A 12,104-nucleotide genomic window follows, 5' to 3' on the forward strand; every position below is an offset into this window, starting at 1 on the left:
TAGAACAATTAATCAGTGGAATGGCTTGCCTTCAGAAGTTGTGGGTGCTCCATCACTGAGGTTTTTAGGAAGAGATTGGGCAACCACATGTCTGAAATAGTATAAGGTCTCCTGCTTGAGCAGGTGGTTGGATTAGAAGACCTCCAAAATCCCTTCCAAATCTATTATTCTGTTAACAAATCTGACATAAAGCTTTGTGGATCTGATGTAGTGTCATGACATAGTCCTCAAATCCATTAGACTGTTGGTACTCTTTTTAATGTTTAACATTTTTATTGGGTTATAAAATAAAATAATATTCAAAATATGAAAGTAAATAGGAAAACAGTGGGGAGGAAGAGGGGGAAGAGAAGTGAGGAAGGATAAGAAAAAAAGAAAAAGAAACTTTGACTCTCTGTTGCAGTAAAATAAGGCATTAACATCAAATCACAACTTTTTGTTTTTTCATAATAATATCAACAAGCCATTTCTATAAAGATCTATCAATCTAATCGGTAAAACCCAAACTCAAAGTTTCATTCTTTTCCATTTCAAGCACAAAGCTCAAAAGTGGTTTCCTAGACTGTTGGTACTTTTGAGTCAGCATTGATTCCAGAGGATTGGATAAGTCTCTACAGGTTTTTTGGGGCAAGGCTTATTTAGATGTGGTTTGCCATTGCCTCCTTCCTATCAGCTTTGTACCTAAGGCAGGATTAGATTTCCTGGTTCTAGCCTAAGACACACACAGAGAGAGACTTTTTTGTGACTGTTTGGTGGCTGTACCTGAAAATGGTGTTTATTTTAAGAGAGATGAATAAACTTAAAATAAATCCCATATTGTTTTTATGTGATTCTTAATATGTTTTTATTGATATAACAAAAAATGAAGTATTGTCTGGCTTATAGGATATGGAGAATCAACAATCATTGTAGCTTTAATTTAATTTAATTTAATTTAATTAATTAAATTTATATGCCTCCTCTCTCCGAAGACTCAGGGCGGCTCACAATACATTTAAAAAATCATTATAAAAAAGGCATTAAAAAATTAAAAATGTTAAAAACATTAAAAACTCATTCACACCATTCATGGCCGGATCTCATCAGATCACAAGAGTGAGATCAACGGCCCCAGGCCTGCTGGAAAAGCCAGGTCTTCACCGCTTTTCGGAAGGCCAATAGGGTGGGGATGGTCCGGACCTCAGGAAGTAACTGGTTTCCAGAGAGCTGGGGCAGCCACAGAGAAGGCCCTCCCCTGTGGGCCCGCCAGCCGACATTGTTTAGCTTTAATAAAAATGGCAAGGGTGAAAGATTAAATGAGTAAATGAGCAAGTTAGCTGGACCATAGAAGAGAATAGTGGGAACAGACGTGACATTTTGTTCTACAATAAGATATAGATTATTATTCAATTCTCCTCTGCCACACTTCTGTGTAACTATATCTTCTTTCTAGCATTTGGTTCCACTTAATTGCAGGTTTGCTTGTTTGTACTGCACTTATCTAGTTAAGCCACCAAAGCCATCAGCACATGATGCAATGAGGGGTTGGCTGTTCAGTCTGACACCATTAAGAACCAAGAGAGTATGACTGGCCCAATGCCAATTAGCTGACTTCACATTTAAGGAAGGACCAGACCCTAGGTTCCCTGCTTCTAGGCCAGCACCCTAACTGCCAAACCACACAGGGTGATTCTCTCATTCTCTTGCACTCTCTCAGACACACATAGACACACATCTGGCAATCATTAAATACAACCTAGAATATCTGAGAACTGTTTTCACAGATTCACTACTAGCATTTAAGAATATTTTGGGGGGGAATTAAAAATCATCTGCATGTACAGGTCACACGTCTTAAATAAAAAAGCACAGACCTCTCCCTTTGTTAGATTATTTGTTCCTACTGCAGTAAGTCCAAATCATAAAGTGATGAAAACCTAGGATTGTGAACATGTAGTTTTAACTGCAGAGCTACTGAACTTATGGGCTTGTGTAGGCTCTCCAAATGTTACTAAACTGTAACTCCAAGTTTACAGATTGAAGCACCTCCAATGATAAGAGTGCTGCAACTTGTAGTTGAATAATGTGCAGAACAGGACTTCTGGTTTGACGTCACGGTGAGACAGTCGGGGAAATAGCGGGCTCTGATGAGTCCCATGAAAACCCCGGCTGCTGAACTGCTGTTGATGTGTCTTCGGACCGGAACTGTCCTGCAGGGACAGGGATGGAAGAGAGGCGCCTCAAATGACCAGAGGAATGGGCAAGTTTCTTGGAGGTTGGAGGGAACTCTCTGCGGCAGCCATGGCGGCTGCCACGAAGCTGGGACAAACCGGGCAAGTGATGTGCAGGAGGAAAGCGGAAAAGAGTGATGCCTTTTGAAGCCGGGTGAGTGACAACCAATCCAGACTTGAAACAATGTTTGGAGTAATGGCTTTTTATTTTGTAAGACCCCTAGCCTTAAATCAGCGGCTGCGGAGCTAAGGGGCATAGAAGATTTTAAAATGAATTTTTTAAAAGAAAAGAAAATGACCCGATTGAAAATTGATATCTGAATAGACTAAATCTGAAAAATAAACATTGAGACTTGGTTCAAAATTGAACAACTTTAAATTTGAATTAGACTTTTGAAGAAAAGAAGATAAAGAAGAATTATTACTTTTAAAACATAGAAGAAGGAGAGAATTGGACTGGAATGTTACATAATTGAAACAAAATGGCAATTTGCATGACTAAAAAAATTGTGGATTGTAGAGGGACACCTTCTGGTTTAAAAAGAAACATTGTAACTGGCTTCTTGTTTGGGAACATTGTGAATGCTTCAAACAACAATCGTTGGATTTTAGAGATGGAGCTATTTTCTCTTTGTCTGCAGATGATTTGACTGTTGAAAAAAAGGGAAAGTATGATGGAACTTTTATAATTGGACTAATTGGCGCAGGAACAAAAGAAGTTAAATGGCGCAGGAACAAAAGAAGAAAATTGATGTGATTTGTTTGAAATAGAAATAAGAAAAAGAACTAAATTGATATATGGAGAATTAAATTGTGAACATTGAAACTGAAATGGAATATATGTTACAGACAAGGAAATGAGGAATGATATACACACGGCTGGAAAAAAGAAGATAGAAACAATGTGATTAAAAATGAAGTAATGGATAGATGGATAGTAATAATAAAAAAGAGGTTTTTATAGATTAATAAAATGAATATGATTATGAAAAGAATTTGATATAATATATAAAAAACTGAAATAAAGAAAAAATAAGAATATGAGAGGAATATCATATATTAACAGAAATTTATTAATTTATATAAGGAAGTGTTTGGAGTAAGAACTAAGCCTCAATGTTAAATTGTTATAAAGATGATAATGATAATGTGATTGAATATTAACAAGTAATGTATTGATGGATGGTAAAATTAAAAAAAAAGGGTGATTATGCTGGAATAAGCAGCAAACTAAGGTATGCTGGGATAGACAGCAAAACATAGAGAATTATACTGGGTATAACAGTATTTATTTATTTATTTATTTATTTATTTATTTATTTATTTATTTATTAAACTTCTATACCGCCCTTCTCCTGAAGGACTCAGGGTGGTGTACAGCCATATTAAAACAAACATATACTCACAAAATTTAAAAACAATTTAAATTAAATATATAAATTTGGCCCTTATGTTAAACACCCAATTTACAATTCTACAAACACCCAATTTAAAATTCATTTCTAAGCCAGCCCAGCCTGTTGGAACAAAAGAGTCTTAAGGGCACGGCGAAAGGTACGTAGGTCGGGGATCATGCGAACCTCCAGGGGCAGTTCATTCCAGAGGGCAGGTGCCCCCACAGAGAAGGCTCTCCCCCTGGGTGTCGCCAGTCGACATTGTTTGGCCAACGGCACTCTAGGAGTCCCTCTCTGTGGGAGCGTATTGGCCGGTGGGAGGCTATTGGTGGCAGAAGGCGATCTCGTATATACCCAGGTCCTAAGCCATGGAGCGCTTTAAAGGTGGTAACCAGCACCTTGAATCGCACCCAGAAGACCATCCGGGAGCCAGTGCAGCTAGCGCAGGAGAGGTGTTACATGGGTGCGCTGTGTCGCCCCCATAATCACCCACGCGGCCGCATTCTGGACCAGTTGGAGCCTCCGAGTGCTCTTCAAGGGGAGTCCCATGTAGAGAGCATTACAGTAGTCCAGATGTGACGTGACGAGGGCATGAGTGACCGTGTGCAAGGCATTCCGGTCCAGAAAGGGATGCAACTGGTGAATCAGGCGAACCTGATAAAAAGCTCCCCTGGCCACAGCCGTCATATGGTCTTCTAAAGACAGCCGTGCATCCAGGAGAACACCCAAGTTGCGAGCCCTCTCTGAGGGGGTCAAGATCTCGCCACCAATAGTCAGTGATGGAGCTAGCTGGCTATATCGGGACACCGGAAACCACAGCCACTCGGTCTTGGAAGGGTTGAGTCTGAGCTTGTTTCTCCCCATCCAGATCCGCATGGCCTCCAGGCACCGGGACATCATGTCAAGGGCATCATTGGGGTGGTCCGGGATGGAGATGTACAGCTGAGTATCATCAGCGTACTGATGGCACTTCACCCCAAAACCACAGATGATCTCACCCAGCAGCTTCACATAAATGTTGAACAGAAGGGGCGAGAGGACCGACCCTTGCGGCACCCCACAAACAAGGCGCCTCGAGGTCGACCTCTGTCCACCTGCCAACACAAACTGTGTACGGTCAGAGAGGAAGGAGGAGAACCACTGCAACACGGTGCCCCCCACTCCCAACCCCTCCAATCGGCGCAGCATGATACCATGGTCGATTGTATCAAAAGCTGCTGAGAGGTCTAATAGGACAAGGACAGAGGAACAGCCCCTGTCCCGAGCCCTCCAGAGATCATCAACCAATGCGACCAATGCTGTTTCTGTGCTGTACCCCGGCCTGAAGCCCGACTGGTATGGATCTAGATAGACAGCTTCATCCAGGTACTGGGGAAGTTGTCGCGCCACCACACTCTCAACATCGTTCGCCACAAAGCGAAGGTTGGAGACTGGACGATAGTTCGCTAGTACAGCCGGGTCCAAGGAAGGCTTCTTGAAGAGGGGCCTCACCACCGCCCCTTTCAAGGAGGGAGGGAAGAAACCCTCACTCAAAGAAGCGTTAATAATCCCTTGGAGCCAGCCTCATGTAACTGCCCGGGAGGCCAGCACCAACCAGGAGGGACACGGGTCCAATAAACATGTGGCAGTGCTAAGCCTACCCAGAATCCTGTCCATGTCCTCGGGAGTTACAAGGTCAAACCCCTCCCAGATAACACTGTCAAGACCCACCTCCATCACCCCATCTGAATCTACCCAATCGGAGTACAGGCCTTCCTGAATCTGAATGACTTGGTCATACAGGAATTGCACAAAATCCTCAGCCTTACCCTGCAAGGGGTCTTCCCTCGCTCCCAAATGAAGAAGGGAGCGGGTCACCCTAAACAGGGCTGCTGGGCGGTTCTCTGCAGACGCAATAAGAGCGGAAAAATAGTTTGATTTTGCTGCCCTTATCGCCACTAGGTAGATCTTAATATGAGACCTCACCAGTGTTCGGTCAGATTCGGAGCAGCTGATCCTCTAGTCACTCTCCAGGCATCTTTTCTGGCGTTTCATCTCCCTCAGCTCCTCCGAGAACCAGGGAGCCACCTGGGATCGGCCCCTGGTCAGAGGCCGCAAAGGCACGATGCGGTCCAAAGCTCCAGCAACTGCCCTATCCCAGGCGGCCACCAGTTCTTCAGTCGAGTCATGAGCCAGACTGGGAATGGGAATGGCCCAAGCTCCGTCAGGAACCTATCTGGATCCATCAGGCACCTGGGGTGGAACCACCTTGTCAGTTCCTCCTCCCTGCGGCGAGGTGTGGCGGTACGAAAGTCGAGTCGAAGGAGTAAGTGATCTGACCATGACAAGGGTTCAATAACTATATCCCCTATTTCTAGAACATTCAACCACTGACCTGAGACAAAACACAAGTCCAGAGTGTGTCCTCCCGTGTGGGTAGGGCCATGAACTAACTGGGTCAGGTCCATGGCCGTCATGGAAGCCATGAACTCCCGAGCTGCCTCTGATGTTTCACTGAGAGATGGCAGATTGAAATCCCCCATGACCATAAGTTTGGGGGTATCAACCGCTACCCCAGTAAAATAAAAATATAAAGGAAATTATGCTGGGTTTGACAGCAAAACAAGATGATTATACTGGGTATAACAGTAAAGATAAAAATAATTATGTTGGGATTGACAGCAAAAACGATGATTATACTGGGAATAACAGTAAAATCTAAGAAGACTATGCTGTGATTAACAGCCAAAAGAGGATGACTAAGAGGAAGATTATATACTGGGATAAACTTTTAGAAATAAAGATGACCATGCTGGAATTGATACTAATAATGAAATGATTATGTTGTGATTAAAAGGGTTAAGCTGAGACAAATAGTAAAATGAAGATGATAAATGCTAACAGTTAAAATACTGCATAAATATTTTGTTGATTTATGTCTTTAAGATATATCCATCCAAGTTAAAAGGAAAAGAAATTGAAATGATTTTGAATTAAGGATTTTAAGATTAATATAATGGGTTTTAAGAATTTTTTCTTTTTTCAGTTAGAATTTATGTTAGAGAAAATTAAGTTGTGTTATTTGAAAACTAAGATTTGTGGTGAAATAATAGAAGGTAATTGATTTGTGTAAAATGATATAAGCTAGGAAAAATTTTTTTCTTTTTTTTCTTTTTTTATGGTAATTAGCGGGGATTCGGGGAAAGCTTTTGTTAAAGAGGAATTAGTAATTGTACCTACTTATGACCGGATCAATGGCTCGTTCTGAAAAGATTTTTGTATGTTTATGTGTTTTAAAAAAATTAAAAAAAATTGTTCAAAAAAAAAAAAGAAAGAAACAATGTGCAGAACAGGTTGCCTATCTCTGCGGTAGATAAATACTCAGATCTGTTGCTATAACATATTCTCTGTTGTGGCTCCGTTACCTGAGCCTGTGTCATCGGCAGGAGAGGACTCCGAGAGTGAAGGAGAGGAGTTGGCAAGGCCTCCCTCTCCAGGACCCTCCTCTCTGGCAATGCCTTCGGTGTCCGCCGAAGGGCAAGAGATAGGGCTGGGGCCAAGCACATCCACGCAGCCACAGATGGACAGTGATGAGGGTAATGAGTCTTGGCTGGATCCACGCCAGCGTCACAGAGATAAGCGCGCACAACAGAAGAAAAGGTGTGCCCGAGATTAGGCTGAGTCACTGGACCACACCCCACAAGGTATAAAAGGGAGCGTGGTGGCCAGTCAAACCTTGTGACGAACAAAGCTGAAAGCTTCCACTCCATTCTGCATTGCCGGACTTTTGCTATAGACTTTGCTGGATTATCTCTGGACTTGATCGACTCTGTAATTATTGAGCTGTTTCTTTTGATGTACCAGAAGTGGGGAGAAGTTATCTCTCCTCTTCGTAAGTAATAAATTCTTGGCAGGCAGCCACTAGGTTGTTGCCAAGTTCCGTTATCATAAGGAAAAGAATTTTGCCAGCTGGTTTGGTCTTTAACTCTTGAACGTCTGTTGGCGTGTGTGCGTGTGGGATGGGGACAGAACATTCTCAAACTTGAACAGCTTCATTGTTGCCCTATACATTAATTGGTCACAGTCCATTCTGTGACCAATTAATGTATACAATCTCCAGCTATGGAGTTTCAGAGGTTCATTTTGAACATCCCTTACTACACTATGTATTGTTTCCCTGAATCTGGTAAATTAACACATGAGAAGGAAAGACAGGCATATGACATATTGTCTACTCTTCAACTATTGTACATTAATGAGGTTTTACTCTTTGACTATTGTTTTCAAAGTAGAGGTTTTTAAACACGAATATCTATTCAAATTATATAATTAATTATTTATTTATTCAATTTCTAAAGCCACCTATTTCAATCAACGACTCTGGATGGCTTACGATTAAAAATATACCACAATAAAAGCATTTTAAAAATAAAACCAGTAAAAAACTAAATAAAAATATTTATCCAAAATAAATATGCATAGCAGCTGAGATACTTCCCAGTATCAATTAAACTGGGAAATGGGACTCTTAGCCCAAAATATCCTACTCTTTCTTCTATCTGTAACCTGTAATTATATTTCAGAATCTGAGCATTGGCCATCTGTCTCATAACTCTGTGGCTTTCCTAATCTGGTACCTTCCAGATACATCAGGATGGGTGTGGATGACAGGAGTTTCATTTTACAATGGAATTACATTCTATGTGCAAGTAATACTTTGAAGAGAGAGAAGTAAGATTACAGTTTGTGTTCAGTTTTTTACTTCTCCCGACTGTTGGTAGTGTGTGGGGAGGAAGAGAGATAATTTAATATGAAATGAACTCTATTATTCACAAAGTAATTTGCCGCACAAATAATCTTGTGCAATTATAATTCTGAATTTAAATAATGATACATTGTTTAATAAGAATTAAATGATAAGAATAAGAAACATTTTCTGGTGGAAATATAGATCTAATTAAGTCTCAGGACTCTGTTTAGTTTTACTGAATTACTCAGGTTAATTCATGTGAATATTAATAATGCTATCTCCTTTCATACATATTGGTTAAAAGGGGTTCTGTTGCAGCATGTAGAGTAGATAAGCAACATACAAATTAATTGCACTATATCAAAGGATTCTAGGTGAAATCAATTGCAAAGAGATGAAAGATACAGCTTGAAGCAATATATGAACATGATAAATGTGTCATTTTAATTTAGAATGAGAAGTTCAAATGGTTTTCACTTCTGTTTCAAATAGATATAATATATATATATTTTATATACTATATATACTATATATATAATAATACTATATATATAATATATATAATATACTATAAACAATTACATCAAATTAGTTTTATATTGATGCCAATCAGGTGGGATTCAAAATTTTTTACTACCGGTTCTGTAAGCGTGGCTTGGTGGCCATGGCATGCCATGGCTTGGTGGGCATGGCTTGGTGGGCATGGCAGGGAAAGGATGCTGTAAAATCTCCATTCCCTCCCCACTCCAGGGAAGGTTACTGCAAAATCCCCATTTCCTCCTGATCAGCTGGGACTCGGGAGGTAGAGAATAGATGGGGGCAGGGCCAGTCAGAGGTGGTATTTACCGGTTCTCCAAACTGCTCAAAATTTCCACTACCGGTTCTCCAGTACTGGTCAGAACCTGCTGAATACCACCTCTGATACCAATGGATAATAGATGGTTCTCCCCCCCCCTTTTTGTGTGTGTGTGGTTAATTAGCTTTTCTGTTAAGCTTTTTTATCTTATTGTCAGCTTTATTTTAATCACTATAATATAATAGAGAGATTTTTTCCTTGACTCTATGACCACTGTTTATCTTTTTTTCCCTTGCTGGTGTTGTAATTTTCTGTTTCACTATTTGAAAAAAAAGCATAAACATGCTTACTCCAACCTTTATAGCCTTCAGATAGATGAACTTCACTTCCTTATTCAAGCAACTACCTGAAGAATTCTGACAATGACTATAGATCTCAAGGGTAATAAAGTTCAAGAAAGCTAAGAATAGCATTTTGAAAAGCTCTGTAATTGTCTGTTGTCAGCCAGATCTGTCAAGTGCTATGAGGTAGAAAATATTATGCCATACCACATTTTATCTAATATTAATTTTTATTCTCAGTCATCCATTATGTCCATGCCAACTATGAAAGATCAAATGGAAATTTTGAAACTGCATTTAGCTGAAAATGTGGCTTCTTTGAAACTGATTAGGGAACTCTCAGTTACAATAGTATTAGAACAGAAGAAAGGAAGCTTAATCAGTGTCGACACTCATCAGTCAGACTTTATTTTCCTATATATTTGATCAGTGGTGGGATTCTACCAGTTCTACCCAGTTCAGGCAAACCAGTAGTGGAGGCAGTGGAAGGCTCCACCTACCCACCCAGACGTCATCATGGACACTCTGCACATCCACAGAGGTGGCGCGCACGCTCACATTTCCGAACCAGTAGCGAAGGTAAATGAATACCACTACTATATTTGATGCAATTTTTAAGATTTAAAAATTAAACACTTAAACACAAGTGTTCTTGAATATGAAACTTCCACCAAATTATTTTCTACTTTTGGAAGAGCAGAATCAGCTGCACGGTCGGGAAACAAAGGACTATTGGTAGTATAACACTTCAGATCTAATAAATATGATTTCCAAATGTTCCAGATTTGGAGGGATCATCATTCTAGCCATTGTCTATCCACTTCATTTTTGATTGTACAAAGTGTTTTTCCAGCAGTGCTATATTTATAGCAGATTCAAGGGCATTTTTGACTATTTGTTCATTTTGGTCCATAATGTTAATCTCTTCCAAATCTTGCAGAGTGAAGCGATTTGATAAATTAATCTCAAAGTCGCCGCTCTTCTCTAACAGTTTATGACTCTTTATTTTCATTTTTTGTGACAACTTTATCATTTTCATATGCTCTTTTTGACAGTCTATCTTCACTTTAGCTCGTACCATTCTATGGTCACTTCCAACGTTAAAACAATTGATGTCAATCAGTACAATTGCAGAATATGGTTTTATTACTTGACATGATATAGTCAATTTTGCTTGTGTACACAGATGGACTCTTCCATGTCCATTTTCAGCTAGCTTTTTCTTGTAAAGTGAGTTCATGATATAAAGTTTTTGTCCTTCAGCAAAATCTACTAGTTTATCACCTGTGTTAGGAAATGATTTTACCTAACTTGTTGGCAAAATATAAACCATCAATATTGCTTGAAGACTGCTGTATTGCTGTATTGCATCATGCTGTGTCCTGATTGGTTAGCTCTGTAGCCAATGTCCTTAAAAGGGAGCTAGAAACCTGGTTTGTTTCTCTTTGCTTCTTTTACTGACTCTTTGCTATTTGCTGTGTTTGCTACTGTTTGCAACTGTTTATCATGTATGACTACAACGACTGGTAAGAAGACTTTGTTTTTGGATTATCCCTGGACTATTGTTTTACTATCTACTGATTTATACGTGAATGACCTGGACTGTTTATTGGACTGTGCCTTATTACTATTTCCTGAAAGTAAACACAACTCAGTGTATCTCTGTGTTGGTTGTGTTATTTCCTAACTACTCTCAATCGTTTTTCATGTGCACACCCTTGCTACTCAAGGGTTCCTCTGTGAATTCCTTAACATTGGTCATGGGCCCAGGATACTGAGAGTTAGTGTGAATACACAGTACCATATTCAGATAGCTGTTTTTGTGGTTTATTGTTTAAGTGAAGATGGCACAAGAACAGTCAACCAGAATATCTCTGATAACCCGGTTGGATGGAACAAACTAAGTTTCCTGGTCTATGAAGTACAGTCTACTTCTGCGTAAAGAAGGACTATGGGCTGTAGTTCATGATCTACCGGATGTAACTACTTGGAATCCAGCAAATGATGAAGATGCAAAGAAAATAGTCAAATTTATGAATGAAAAGGCTCTTTGTATAATTGGACTGACGCTAAGGGACCAGCAGCTAGTCCATATTCGTGGTGAGGAGTCTGCTGCCAAGTGTTGGGACACTCTGAAGAGGATTTATGTTGGTGATAGTGTGGGTGCACACATACACCTTACCAGGGCTGGGTTCTAATTTTTTTTACTACCGGTTCTGTGGGCGTGGCTTATTTTGTGGGTGTGGCTTGGAGGTCATGTGACTAGGTGGGGGTGGCTAGCTGGTCAGAGTCATTTCTGGAAGGTCCTCACACTTATGACCAGTCCTCGCACTTACAACCTGACTCATTTGTTTGCTTTTAACACTGATCAGCTGTAGGATGGCCCTTTGAAGCCCCGCGGCAAGAGTTTAAACAGTTTTTTCCCCTCTAATCATCAGCTGGGACTCAGGAGGCAGCAATAGATTGGGGGTGGGACCAAATAAGAATAACGTGGGTAGGTGGGGGGGTGGGAGGGCGGGGGGGAGAACCAGTTCGTTGACGTCATATCATCACCGCTACCGGCTCGGCTGAACCGGACCGAACCGGGAGGAACCCACCACTGCACCTTACACATAAACTGTTTAGAGCTCATCT

This window comes from Pantherophis guttatus, chromosome 7 (genome assembly GCF_059756535.1).
Source record: "Pantherophis guttatus breed Tessera chromosome 7, ASM5975653v1, whole genome shotgun sequence".
Taxonomy (NCBI): domain Eukaryota; kingdom Metazoa; phylum Chordata; class Lepidosauria; order Squamata; family Colubridae; genus Pantherophis; species Pantherophis guttatus.